Below are 13,609 nucleotides of genomic sequence, written 5' to 3'. Positions count from 1 at the left end.
AATTCTGCCATCTTTGTGCCTAGTTTGGGTTGCTATTATATATTCAGTTTGAGATGGTTTGGAGATGGAGTATTATGCAAGATAAATAAATCTGCATGTGACTAGTAAAATCATGGGATTGTGGCGGCAGCTGTGAACTGGCCATGGAGGTGGGGTCAGAGGCCTCCATGTGCCAGGAGGACGGGAGCCTGCCTGGAGGACTGGAAGCAATCCTAATGAGGCATCCAGACTCAGGAAGTGTTTGATGGGGCAAAGAGCAAGACAGTGTTTTAAAGTAAATTTTCAAATTTCTTTTTTTCCCAGCTATGTATATGTCACTGTGTTTTGGTTTTGAAGGCAGTCCTGCTGATAGGGTTACACCTTGTCTGGGTAACTGAGATGAAAAAGTCCATTAAGACTTCGGTAGTCTTCTTATTATTCCAGTTGATTAGTGAGTGTTGCTGGCATATTTAGCTCTTTGAGGGCTCATTCAGTGCTCTGACTCATAATAAACGAGTTTATTTCTTGTCACAAAGGAAAAATAATAGCACCTACCTTACACAGTAAGGATAAGATGAGAACATATGGAAAGCCCTTTCCATACCTTGAAGCATTATGTAAATGTTACCTATTATTACTAAATTATGTGATCTGACATGATGAGAATGAACATCTCTAACCTTTGGTCATGCACTAGTCCCCACTAATGCCTTCTTTCACCATTGTTAGAGAGCAGTTGGTTAGAGCCAGAGAAGTCAACTATTCAGCTAGGTAAGTCTGATCAGTTAGGTCAAAAACATAGGAAATATGGGTCAGAGGTGAGACCTAAACTCTGGCTTTTTATCTACTACCTCATGTTGCCTGAAAAAATAAAATCTTAGGTTGCATAATATCCACAAAAAAAGGAGGGATAAGATCTTTGTCTGCCTTTTTTAGATCATATTTGGAATACAGTATTCAATTTGGATGACACATTGGAGGAAGGCCATTACCAAGTTGGAATGCAACTAGATAAGAGAATTGGAGGCCAATGACGCCATGTGAGGACTGGGCGATGGAACTGGAGGTGTTTAGTTGGAGACTTCTAACTCAATTGATAGCTTTTTTCAGGAGTTTGAAAAGCTCATGTGGCAGAGCCTCAGAGGACAGAGTGAGTAATAGCGGGTGGAAACTGCAGAAAAAGAGATTTCACCTTGAGGTTAGGGAAATTTTCCTAGCAATTAAAACCACCCAGAAATGGAATGAGCTGTCTCAAGAGGGTGGGCTCCTTGCCACAAGAAGTCTCTAAGCGAAGGCTGAATGAACAATTTGGGGCATGTCATAGAGAGGATCCTTAGGTATGGGTTTGAGTAGATGATCACTGGGATCTCCGCCAGCTCTGAGATGCTTGTAATTCTATGCACATAAGATTGAAAATAGATTTCAGAAATACTATTTTCCCATCTTTCACTTGTATCTTTTGTGGAGGAAGCCTGAGTGCTTTGAGCTCAATTGGCATTAACATATGTGTTGAATCTGAAATCCTTATGCATTAATCATTTGTCAAACTGCATTGAGAAAGGGTGACAAAAGAACATTTATCTCCAGCCCACAGCAAATTACCAGCATTGTCATTTCTTGACTTCCTAATGTCTACCTATAGAAGAGTGCCAATGGAATCCCTCCAAGTATGTCTAAAAATTGGTGAATAGAACCCAGATCATATATATAATCCACGAAGCTCGTGGAGGAGGAAGAATGACTCATTGGAACTGCCCCTTTGAAAATCTCAGCTGAAAGGGAAAGCACTGGCTACGTAGAGGCCACAGATGTACTCCAACAGAGCAGGGTTACCCATGGCATGACTGCCTCCATAACTCTTATGCTGATAACCTTTCTATCACGTATAGAGTCACTTAATAGTATGTAAATGTGCAGTTTCTAATATGTTGGAAAATTGTGCACTTTTAATTGTCATTTGTGTGCAATGTGTGTCTTTAGTTATACTATAATAATAATGACAGCTAGCATTTATGCATTTTATGGTTCACAAATAACTTTATAAGTATTAACTCCTTTTGCTCTCGCAATAACCTTGAAAGGAAGGCGTTATTATTATCTCCATTTTACAGTTAGAGAAACTGAGGTAGAATTTAAGTGACTTGCCCAGGGTCACACATCTAGTTAGTGTCTGAAGTGGGATTTGAATATAGGCATTCCTGACTCCAGGTTCAGCACTCTATCCTCTGCTGACTAGTTTTCATACAGGAACATTAATGATGATTAGAGTTGGTTGGTGGATGGTGAAAAGCTAAGTTCTGCCATGGCCTCAGGAATAATCATATGATAAAGAGCTTTGTCCCATTTCTTTTTTTTAATTATTGTACATCACTACTTTATTATAATGAACAACAAAAAAGGGGAGGGCAGGAGGACCCAGGTAACTGGACGTAGGATGGAAGCAATGGGAAGCTGAGACACATTTCAACATGATCTAGAGGCATTTTACTACCACAGAACAGAGCAGGGGCTATAAAACACAATGGGATGTATTCATCCACCCTATAGAAATCCAGGAACTCTTTCCTTCTCTGACTGGGCTTGAGATCTCTGATGACTACCAAGTGGGACACTTTAATTTCAAAAGCCACTAATAACCAGCCTGTAAGGGTTTTTTGTGAAAGTAAATGCAACAAGTAAACATTAGGACATAATCTCAACCTCCCAGATCCATTTTTCTTGCATTAGGGAGGAAGTAAGACTTTTATGATTTGCTAAATGACCACCCGAGTTATAGGCAACTTCCTACAGCAGCCCCTGAGAGGGCTGCCCTACTGGCAGGACTGGCTCATAGGAATAATTGGATCAATTGCTTCTTTCAACTCCCCACACTGGTCACTTCTTACTATGTCCCCATCCCTAACCCCTAATCAGGTCCTTACTGAGTCAAACCACCCTGGAGACATTCTGACTAATGTGGTTGAGGGGAAGGGCAATGAGAGAAAAGAATTGGTCTGAAATAGGGAGGAAATGAGAAAAGGAACAATGAGTCCCCCACCTGCAGACACATGTAGTGATCCCTAAGGCTGTCAGTGTGTGGAGCAGGCAGGGAGAGATGTGGTGGGGACAGTGAGAAGGGAAGGACCTGGCTACTGCTGGCACATGCTGGTAGCCTGCATTCACTTCTTGGCCTTGCTTTGGGCTGCCACGGCTGCCATGGCTTTGTGCACAGTCTCTTCATCCCCAAGGAAGTGGATGGGCTTGATGGGCTTCAGATTCTTGTCCAACTCATACACGATGGGAATGCCAGTGGGCAGATTCAGCTCCATGATCGCTTTTTCAGACAGACTTTCAAGATGTTTGACAATCCCCCGAAGACTATTGCCATGGGCTGCGATCAGAACACATTTGCCTTCCTTGATCTGGGGGATGATTTCCTCATTCTAGAAAGGTACAGCCTGGCAATGGTGTCTTTCAGGCTCTCACAGGAAGGCAGCTGATCCTTAGTCAGATCTGCATAGCGACGGTCCTTGCTGATGTTGCTGTAGAAGGGGTGGTCAGGCTCCATTGCAGGTGGTGGGATGTTGTAAGGTCATTGCTAGATCTTCACCTGGGCCTCACCATGCTTAGCAGTGGTCTCTGCTTTGTTGAGGCCTGTCAGACCTCCACAGTGCCGCTTACTGAGGTGCCAAGTCCTCACTACAGACAACCACATCTGGTCAATGGCATCTAGTATTGTCCAAAGGGTATGAATTGCTCTCTTCTGGACGGAGGTGAAGCAGATGTCAAATTCATAGCCAGCATCTCTCAGAGCCTGGCCACCGCCCTTGCTTTCTTGTGCCCGGCAGGGCACATATCCACTTTGTAGTAGCCGCTGAAGCAGTTCTCCAGGTTCCAGGTGCTCTCCATGCTGGATCAGCACCTGCTTATAGGCAGCTATGGCAGGGCAGAGGTTCAGGGCAGTGTGGAGTGAGCAGACCTGCTTTGTCCCATTTCAAAGGAATTTCAGGCAGGTGAGGGGCTCCTAGGGTGGGAAGACCTTCCCTTTGGTGCCTATGAAATCACCCTAAACCTATTCACAAGACCTACCTTGAATGTCAGTCTTATTTCATTCTTTTAGGTTTTTCATTTTCTTTCCTTAAATGTTTCCCTGGGAAGAAGAGTGAAGGTTGGCCTGCCATTGGCTGCTGGAGGGTCTCTGAATTCATGAGCTACTGAGGAGGAAGGTTATATCCTGTCATCACTTTATATGTTCAGATAAAGCCCCTGGGGCATGGAGCTCACTTTTTTCTTTGCTTCTGCCAAGATTGGCCTTTCCCTTTGTGTCCTTTCCTTTCTTTCTTCCCTGCTTGAAAATAGGTTGTTTTGTCTCTTCCTCAACTCAAACTTCTCCCTTGTTTTCCCCAAATCCCAAGACTTCCAAATGTCGTGAATCCAGGGTCCAATCTCCCTCTGCTGTGCTATCATTCCTGCTTTGGATCTATGCCTTCTAGCCACATGAAACCTCATGACTCAAGGTTCTGCTACCTCATACCCTTCAGTGCCTCAGCCCAGAAAGAGCAATGAATCACCCAGGGTATTATTGAAGATGAAACATGACATAGACCAGTCATTGTAGCTCAAGGTCTAGCAGTGTTTTGGACTTGGAGTCAGGAAGACCTGAATTCAAATCCTGCCTCAGATACTCACTATCTAGGTGACTCTGGGTAAGTCATTCATCCTTTCTGTGCCTCAGTTTCCCTATCTATAAAATGGAACTAATTATAGTACCTACCATTCAGGGTTGTTGTCAAGATCAGATGAGATGATGTATGTAAACTGCCTTGAAAACCTTACATGTGTTTGTTATTAATAATAATCAAGAGATATATGGCATATAGTAGCCATTCTCAACCAATGTGGACTGTGTATCCTTGGGATACTCTTAGAGTTATTGCAAGAGCTGTACAAATTCATAAGAAATAAATATATCTTCTGTTGACTGAGTAAATATACAATTTCTGAAATGCATGATTAATAAAATGCATTATAAGAGCATTTCTGAGTTCTTAATATGTTTTAGTCATTTTGTGTTTTCTCAATCAGCAGCTGTAACATAGAGCTACCATGTGGTGATGGGAGAGGTGGCTAAAAAAAGTCTAACACCAAGTATTTCTTATACTTGAAAAGGTTGGGAGACACTAATGCAGCAAAAAGAGCATAGGACTGAAGACTGCTATATAATGTTAGTGTTATAGTAATCAGAATGAGGGGACTTAGAGTCAGGAAGACCTTGGATCAAGTTATGACTCACACACTTGTTAGTCATGTGACCTTGGGTAAGTTACTTAAACTCTGTGGTTCAGGAAAATTCATGTGATGTCTACCAAGTCATAGAAGGGCTGGGATCTCCACTGGCATGCAGACAGTTTTTTAATCCAGGTAAGAGGGACCATGTATATGCCTCTTCCTCCACAACTGGTTGCTAAGAGAAATTATAAATGTGTGCAGGCTTTTTAATCAATTAACCAGCAAATCTGTTTTGAACACCTATTATGTGCAAGGCTCTTTGCTAGGGCATACAGACAGAAAGAAGTGAGAAAATGCCCTGGAGTTCATTTGAATCTATCTGGGAGCACCAAAGGTGTTCTACACATAAAATGAAGAAAAAACAGTAGAAGGTCACACATAAATCCTGGGAGTGGTACAAATAGTTCCTATATCAATTAGCCAGAAAAAGCATGGGGAAAAACTAGAGAAAAGTCTAGAAAGGGAGGCTGGGAGCCAGATTCTGAAGGAATTGGAACAGTAGGCAATTTGGGTTTTTCCAGTAGGCAAATGGAAGATTTTGATCCATTGAAGGTTTTGAATAAGAGTGAATGTCATGAAAGCTAAATTTAATAATAGAATGCTGGAGGGATTGGAAGAAGAAGAGACTGGAGGTAGAAAGTCTTGCTAAAAGTTTATGACCGTAGTCTAGGGGAAAAAAGTGAAAAAGATCTGGTCTGGTGGCAATGGAAGTAGAAAGGAAGGAATCGACATGGAAATGAGCAAAACTAAGGGCTTTGATTAGCTAAGCAGGGTGACAGGCAGAGGCAATGGATTTAATCTTACAAGATAAAACCATAGATATAAAAACTTATACTTGAGTTAAAAAGTCAGCTTCATAAATATAAGGTGGAAAAAACATGAGTAAATGACAATTTGCCTGAAAAATCTCTGAGGGTGTTATAGAGCTGCAAGCTCAAAATGAGTTAATAATGGGATATGACAACCAAAAACAATGGAAGTGATATAAAGCTATAGCTGAGTGTAATGCAAAGATCTTTACTGCCCATTAATGGGCTTCAGATTAGGGGAGGCTTGTTTTGTAGGAAGTCCCATACCTTTTGTTAATTGCTAATGAGGCACTGGGTCATGAGGGTTGTGATGTCCTCTGGCTCTGAAAAGTGTATATATACTCTGGGGTGGAGTTTTGCTTTGGGGGCTTACCCTTTGGAAGAAGGCTTGTGTGCCAGATGAGGTTCTGGGTAGCCATTAAGGAGCCCCTCCCCACCTTTGAAAATTCAGATGTTGGTGCTTCTCTCTTTGATAACTATATATGTATGTAATGTTCAGACAGCTGGATCTGTCTGTTGATCGCTGATGTAAGAGTTCCTTATGATCAGACAGTTAGAAGCCCTGTCTATTGGTCTTTATTTCTCTGCTTGTATTTTCTCTGTTGGAGAATGTAATTAAAGAAGATTATTGACCTTTCAAAAGTTACTCTCCTTTTAGAAAAGCAGATCTAAGAACCTGTGCAGCAGGCCTTCCAGTGTATGCTGGTTGCTTGCTGCTATACTAGGGTAGAACACTACCTGGAATCTGGAATACCTGAGTTCTAATGTAGCTTCAGACACTTCCCAGCTGTGTTAGCCTGGGCAAGTCACTTAACCCTCTTTGTCTCGGTTTCCTCATCTGTAAAATGAACTGGAGAAGGAAATGGCAAACCACTTCAGTGTCTTTGCAAGAAAACCCCAAATGGGGTCACAAAGACTAGGTTACAACTGAAACAAATCAACAACAAGCTACAGCAAAAACCCAGTGTCCAGAAAAATAGAGGTCATAGTTCCACTCTACTCTGCCCCCATTAGACAATCCTAAGGGTTTTTTGTGTTCATTTCTGGATGCAATATTTTTTGGAAGGACTTCATAAGCTGAACAGCAGTCAATAGAATGGAATTAGGACAGTGAAGCCTTCTAGACCATGTTCTAGAGACAGGTGTAAGATGTAATTGGGAAATGTTTAACAAAATAAATTAAAATATAGTTCAACATAGATAAGGTTCATTTGTGGGGTTTTTTTTTTGCGTCTTCCAATAAAAAATTTTTTTTCCTTCCTTCCTTCCTTCCTTCCTTCCTTCCTTCCTTCCTTCCTTCCTTCCTTCCTTCCTTCCTTTCTTTCTTTCTTCCTTTCTTCCTTCCTTTCTTTCTTCCTTTCTTTCTTTCTTTCTTTCTTTCTTTCTTTCTTTCTTTCTTTCTTTCTTTCTTTCTTTCTTTCTCTCTCACAGCATTCATTTCCACAAAATTTTGAGTTCCAATTTTTCTCCCCATCTCTCCCCTCCCCCCACCCCATAATATCTTACATTCTGATTACCCCTTCCCTCAATGTGCCCTGCCTTCTATCACACCCCACCCTTCCCTTATCCCTATCTTCTCTCTTTTCTTGTAGGGCAAGATAGATTTCTATACCCCATTACCTGTATTTCTTATTTCCCACTTATATGCAATAACAATTCTCAACATTCTTTTCTAATACTTTGAATTCCAACTTGTCTCCCTTCCTCCCTCCCCACCGATCCCCACTGAGAAGGCAAGCAATTCAATACAGGCTATATATGTGTCATTTTGCAAAAGACTTCCATAATAGTCATGTTGTGTAAGACTAACTATATTGCCCTCCATCCTATCTTGTCCCCCCTGTATTCTATTCTCTCATTTGACCTTGTCCCTTTCCAAAAATGTTTACGTCTAGTTGCTCTCTTCTCCCATTTACTCTCCCTTCTATCATCTCCCCACCCCACTTGTCCCCTTGTCCCCTACTTTCCTGTAGTGTAAGATAGATTTTAGTGAGCATGTTATTCTCTCCTTAAGCCATATGTGAAGAGAATAAGCTTCACTTTTCCCCTTTCACCTCCTCCCTTTTCTCCTCCATTGAGAAAGATTTTTCTTATCTCTTTTATGTGTGATAATTTGCCCCATTCTATTTCTCCCCTTCTCCTCCCAATATATTCATCTCTCACCCCTTAATTTTAATTTTTTTATAGATATCATTCCTTCTGAATCAACTCAACCTGTGCTCTCTGTCTATGTGTGTGTGTGTGTGTGTGTGTGTGTGTGTATAATCCCTTCACCTACCCAAATACTGAGAAAAGTCTCAAGAGTTACAAATATTATCTTTCCATGTAGGAATGTAAACAGTTCAGCTTTAGAAAGTCCTTTATGATTTTTCTTTCCTGTTTACCTTTTTATGCTTCTCTTGATTCTTGTGTTTGAAAGTCAAATTTTCTCTTCAGTTCTGGTCTTTTCATCAAGAATGACCATTGAATGAGCATTTTTTCCCTTGAAGTATTATACTCAGTTTTGCTGGGTAAGTAATTCTTGGTTTTAATCCTAGTTCCTTTGACTTCTGGAATATCCTATTCCAAGCCCTTCTATCCCTTAATGTAGAAGCTGTCAGATCCTGTGTTATCCTGGTTGTATTTCCACAGTAAACAAATTGTTTCTTTCTAGGTGCTTGCAATATTTTCTCCTTGACCTGGGAACTCTGAAATTTGGCCACAATGTTCCTAGGAGTTTCTCTTTTTGGGTCTCTTTCAGGAGGTGATTGGTGGATTCTTTCAATATTTATTTTGCCCTGTGGTTATAGAATATCAGGGTATCAGGGCAGTTTTCCTTAATAATTTCATGAAAGATAATGTCTGGGCTCTTTTTTTGATCATGGCTTTCGGGTAATCCCATAATTTTTAAATTCTCTCTCTTGGATCTGCTTTCCAGGTCAGTTTTTTTTCCATTGAGATATTTCACATTATCTTCTATATTTTCATTCTTTTGGTTTTGTTTTGTAATTTCTTTGTTTCTCATAAAGTTATTAACTTCTGTCTGCTCCATTCTAATTTTTAAAGGACTATTTTCTTCAGTGAACTTTTGGACCTCCTTTTCCATTTGGCCAATTCTGCTTTTTAAAGCCATCTTCTCCTCACTGGTTTTTTTGGACCTCTTTTTCCAATTGAGTTAGCCTATTTTTAAAGGTGTTATTTTCTTTAGCATTTTTTTGGGTCTCCTTTAGCAAGTTGTTGACACACTTTTCAAGCTCTTCCATGGCCTGAGCCCATTGCATATTCATTTTTGGAGGTACTGAATGCAGAAGCCTTGACTTCCTCTGACAGTATGCATTGTTCTTCCTCATCCAAAAGGATGGAAGGAAATATCTGTTCACCAAGAAAGTAACCTTCTGTGGTCTTATTTTTTTCCCCCTTTTTGGGGCATTTTCCCAGCTAGTTCCTTGATTTCTGAATCCTTTGTCAAGAGAAGGTACCTAGTGTTCCTCCTCACACCAGGACCATGCTCAGGGCTGAGGTTCAGATCAGCTGCTCAATTCCCCCAGGGGCTTTAAGCTGAGCCGCTCCCACAATGGAAGCTGCTGCCCAACTTGGCCACTGTCACATAGTACTGCTGCCCCGCTGCTGCCACTGCTGCCTGGGGCCATTGCTGTGGGGGACCTTGCTCCCCTCTCATCCAGTTGGGAAAGCCCTCTCACTGACCTTTGAAGTTTTCTTTGGCGCTTGTAGATTGAGGGATCTGATACCCTCCCTGCTAGGGATTCTGCCCCAGAGGCCTGTCCTGGTCCTGTTCCTCCCAGTGCCACTCAGCCAGGGCTGGGTTCTTTTCCACTCAACATCACCTGGGATAGACCTTTTCTGTTGGCCTTACAGGTTACCTTTGGCTGGAAATCTCTTTCATTCTGTCTTTCTGTGGTTTCTGCTGCTCTAGAATTTGTTCAGAGTCATTATTTACTGGTATTTTATGGGCTGTGGGGGAAGAGCTAAAGTATGTACATCTTTCTACTCTGCCATCTTGGCTCCATCTCCATTTGTGGTTTTCTTGAGATTGATACCACTGCTCTAGAAGTGCTGGTAGCAGGTAGGGATTTTAGCCTGGAAAAAGGAAAAAAGGTGGATTCCATATCTGTCTTCAAAAGTATTTTAAATTATTTTTAAAATTTTGATTAATTTTATTTTTAATTTATGGAATAAAATAAGCATTTCCATAACATAGTATAATAAAAAATGATTGTACATGAAACTGCAAATATGTTATATACAGCTTGCTATTCCTTTTAAATATATAAGAAAGTTATCATGTAAATTTCTTTTTTTAAGGGCTATTATATAGAAGAGAGATTAGACTTATTCTCTTCAGCCCTAGAGGGAAGAACTGGGAGCAAGCAATTAATGAGCCATCATTTATTAAGTGCCTACTCTGTACCAATAACTGTGCTAGGCACTAGGGATCTTGATCTTCCTAAAGTATATGTCTGAACTACAGCACCCCCATCTTCATTCAATAAAATCTAGTGGCTCCTTATTACCTCTAGGATCAAATAAAATTCTCCTTTTGGCTTTTAAAGGCCTCCATAACCTCTTCTCCTTCCTACATTTCAACTTTCTTACATCTTATTCCCTTTTACATACTATGAGATCTACTGACACTGATATCCTTGCTATTCCTCACAGACAATCATCCATTTCCCAACTCTGGGCATTTTTATTGGCTGTCCCCCATGCCTGAAATGTTCTCCCTACTTCTCTTCACCTCCTAGACCTGTTTTCCTTCAAATCTCAGCTAAAGTCCCACCCTCTGCATTCTCTCAGTTCCCCTCAATATTAATGCCTTCCTTGTAACATCTGTATTTACTGCTTTATATATGCTTGACCAGAGCTTTTATACAACTTTTTATAGGCAAATCTGGTTAATTCCTATGGTAGAGTTTCTAGGGGATAGCATTCTAAAAGTGTGAAATAAATAGGTCCCCTACATAGATGCCTAAATGTTTACTGTTGGGGATGTAATATAAATGGGATTTAAGATTTTCCCTGTCCATAATAGACCTCAAGTGGAGCCCATTAAGGGAAGTATCCTTAAGGGGAGGTTTGTGTGCTTAAAGGCTTTTACACCTTTTGGTAATTAGGCACTGAAGTAAGTGGGTTGTGATGACCTCTGGCTCTCTATATATTCTGATGTTTGAATTTTGCTTCAGGGCTCACTCTCTGGAAGAGTGTTTACATGATTTGGCCAGATGAGACTCTAGGTAGCCATTAAGGAGCCCTCTCCAGCTTTGAAAACCCAGATGTTGGTGCTTCTCTCTCAGTAACTATGTATGTATGTAATGGCAGACAGTTGAATCTGTCTGTTGATCTGTGATGCATGTATTGTTTATGGTCAGCCCTGTCTGTTGACTTTATGCTATTTTCTCTGTAATTTCGGCTAGTAATTTGTATTTTCTCTGAAGTTCAGGGTGCTAACTTTTCCCCCTGAACTAAGTGCATGATATATGTGCTTGATTAAAGTAAGATGGTTGACCCCTTAAAATGGCTTTCCTTTAAGAAAAGCAGACCTAAGAACTTGTACTAGCAGGTCATCTTGGGTATGCTAGGCTTGTTGTTTGTTACAGGGGTTTCAGCCCAGCCCAGTAATGTGTACCACTGGTCAAATGTGTAGCTAGTGTCTATTTGAAAAGAGCAGGAACAATCTGGGCCTCACTTGAATGAGCAAAAGTTTGTCATCTCTCTCAAAGAGTCCAGGATGAACTATTTGTTGATTTCAGTGGGTTAGGAAGCCTAGGGTACAAGCACTGACCAGGCTAGAAGCCAAAAGCAAACAGAAATATCCAAATCCAGCTTAGTGCAACAGTACTGCTTTAGTTGCTTAGGAATTCAGTGGAACCACCCATTTGCTGATCTCTGTTTGAAGAGCTTAACCTGCAAGGTCACTGGGCAAAAAAGGTTCGTTTCTTTCAGGGAGGCAGGGCATGTCATTAACAGCTGGTACCACTAATGGATTCCCTTGGAACAAAACTTCTGTTCTTTTCCTTAATACATATTCAAGCTAACCAGCTAATCCTTCAGGCTAGACAAATGATTGCATGGGAAACAAAATTAATTTCTCCATAACTTTAATTGAAACACACACAAGCCCAGCTGGTGTCCTTCCCTCTCTTTGGCTCTGAGAATTGCTCTAAAGTTGTGATGAAGCTAAGTGATTCTGTTGACCCACTTAGCTTAGCGGCTTGCGTCCTGGCAGGTGGAGGTCACACAGGGGATTTGCATTCTTTTATCCTCCACCCAGAGAAGGTGTGGAAGTTCTTGTAACTTCTGGAAAAATGCAAGCTCTTTTCATCTTGTGCAATGTATTTAGAAAAATGGTATAGTGCTGGGGTTCTAAGTTAGGGTCTGTAGACCACTAAGGGGTTCACAAATAGATTTTGGGGACATAAATGGGATGGTACAGAAATTATATCCTTATTTTCACTAACTAGTTGAAATTTAGCATTTCCTTCAATTATTTTCAAACATTACTTGAAGAAGGAGTGCATAGATTTTATCAGACTCCCAAAGAGGTCTGTGAACCTCAGGTATATTGAGAAGAGTTCTGGATCTGGAGTCTGGATAAACCTGGAGCCAGGTGAATCTGGACTCTGGCACTTATAAGGGGTGAACATTGTCAAACTGTTTAACTTACCTGAACCTTAGTCTGATAATATTTATAGTATCTGCCTCCTCAGGTTCTTGTGAGGCCCAAATGAGAAAATGGCCATAAAATACCATCTGAATGTCATTATTATTCTTGGATTAGTTTATCTTTTGCATGCAGCAACAGAAATTCTGCGGAGTACAGAGTGCGTAACATCAAAGCTCAGCTCAGTTGTGGGTTTTCTTAAAATGACCCATGAAAGCAGTCCTACGTGTAATAAGTCGTACATCTCTGCATACTGAAAGCTCTTCTTTTGTGGAGCCACAATGAGGGTATGATGACTGAGAAGCATGTTTTAGGCATCCCTCCAAAGAGGGAACATTCTACTCTATATCTCCTCTACCTTTGTATCCACTTCACAGTGCCTAGGGACACAAGAGGGATATGGAACACCATCTTAGCAATCAAGCATTTTATAATTTAAAGGGGAGGGGAGAAAGTTATACATTCCATTTTAAAGGCAGCTGTAATAAAGTGAATGAAGAGCTGAACTGTGAGTCAGGGGGACCTGGGTTCAAATCCTGCCTCTGACATGTTTGCACTGTCTCCAAGGCAACTCTGTCTGTGGATAGAATCTGCAGTAGTAGAGGGAGTTTTCTCACCTGGAAGTTCCCTCCATGTGATTAAAGCATGGGTCCAGACCAAAACAAAGTTACACGCAAATTAATTACAAGGGAGTAGTTGCTTGTGTCTGGATTTATTTCGGATACTCTGTATAGACAATTGCAGTCCTGGCCTTTCCTGGTCAGGTGTGTACTTTGCTCAGTTCCCTGCTGTTTTGGATAGCAAATTGATTAGTCATACATTTCCGAGTTGCCTTATACTCCTGAATGCTAGCTCTGTCACAGGAAAAAACTTAGTATGGGGGGAAAGTTTTAAT

General features: G+C 41.0%; 1 pseudogene; it reads right to left on the bottom strand.

The window, feature by feature from the left end:
- Positions 1 to 3,137: 3,137 nt before the first annotated feature.
- Positions 3,138 to 13,021, bottom strand: LOC140502482 (phosphoglycerate mutase 1 pseudogene; annotated as a pseudogene).
- Positions 13,022 to 13,609: the final 588 nt, after the last annotated feature.

This window comes from Notamacropus eugenii, chromosome 4 (genome assembly GCF_028372415.1).
Source record: "Notamacropus eugenii isolate mMacEug1 chromosome 4, mMacEug1.pri_v2, whole genome shotgun sequence".
Lineage (NCBI taxonomy): Eukaryota > Metazoa > Chordata > Mammalia > Diprotodontia > Macropodidae > Notamacropus > Notamacropus eugenii.
The sequence above is the reverse complement of the archived record's forward strand: the minus strand, read 5'-3'. Positions and strand labels throughout refer to the sequence as shown.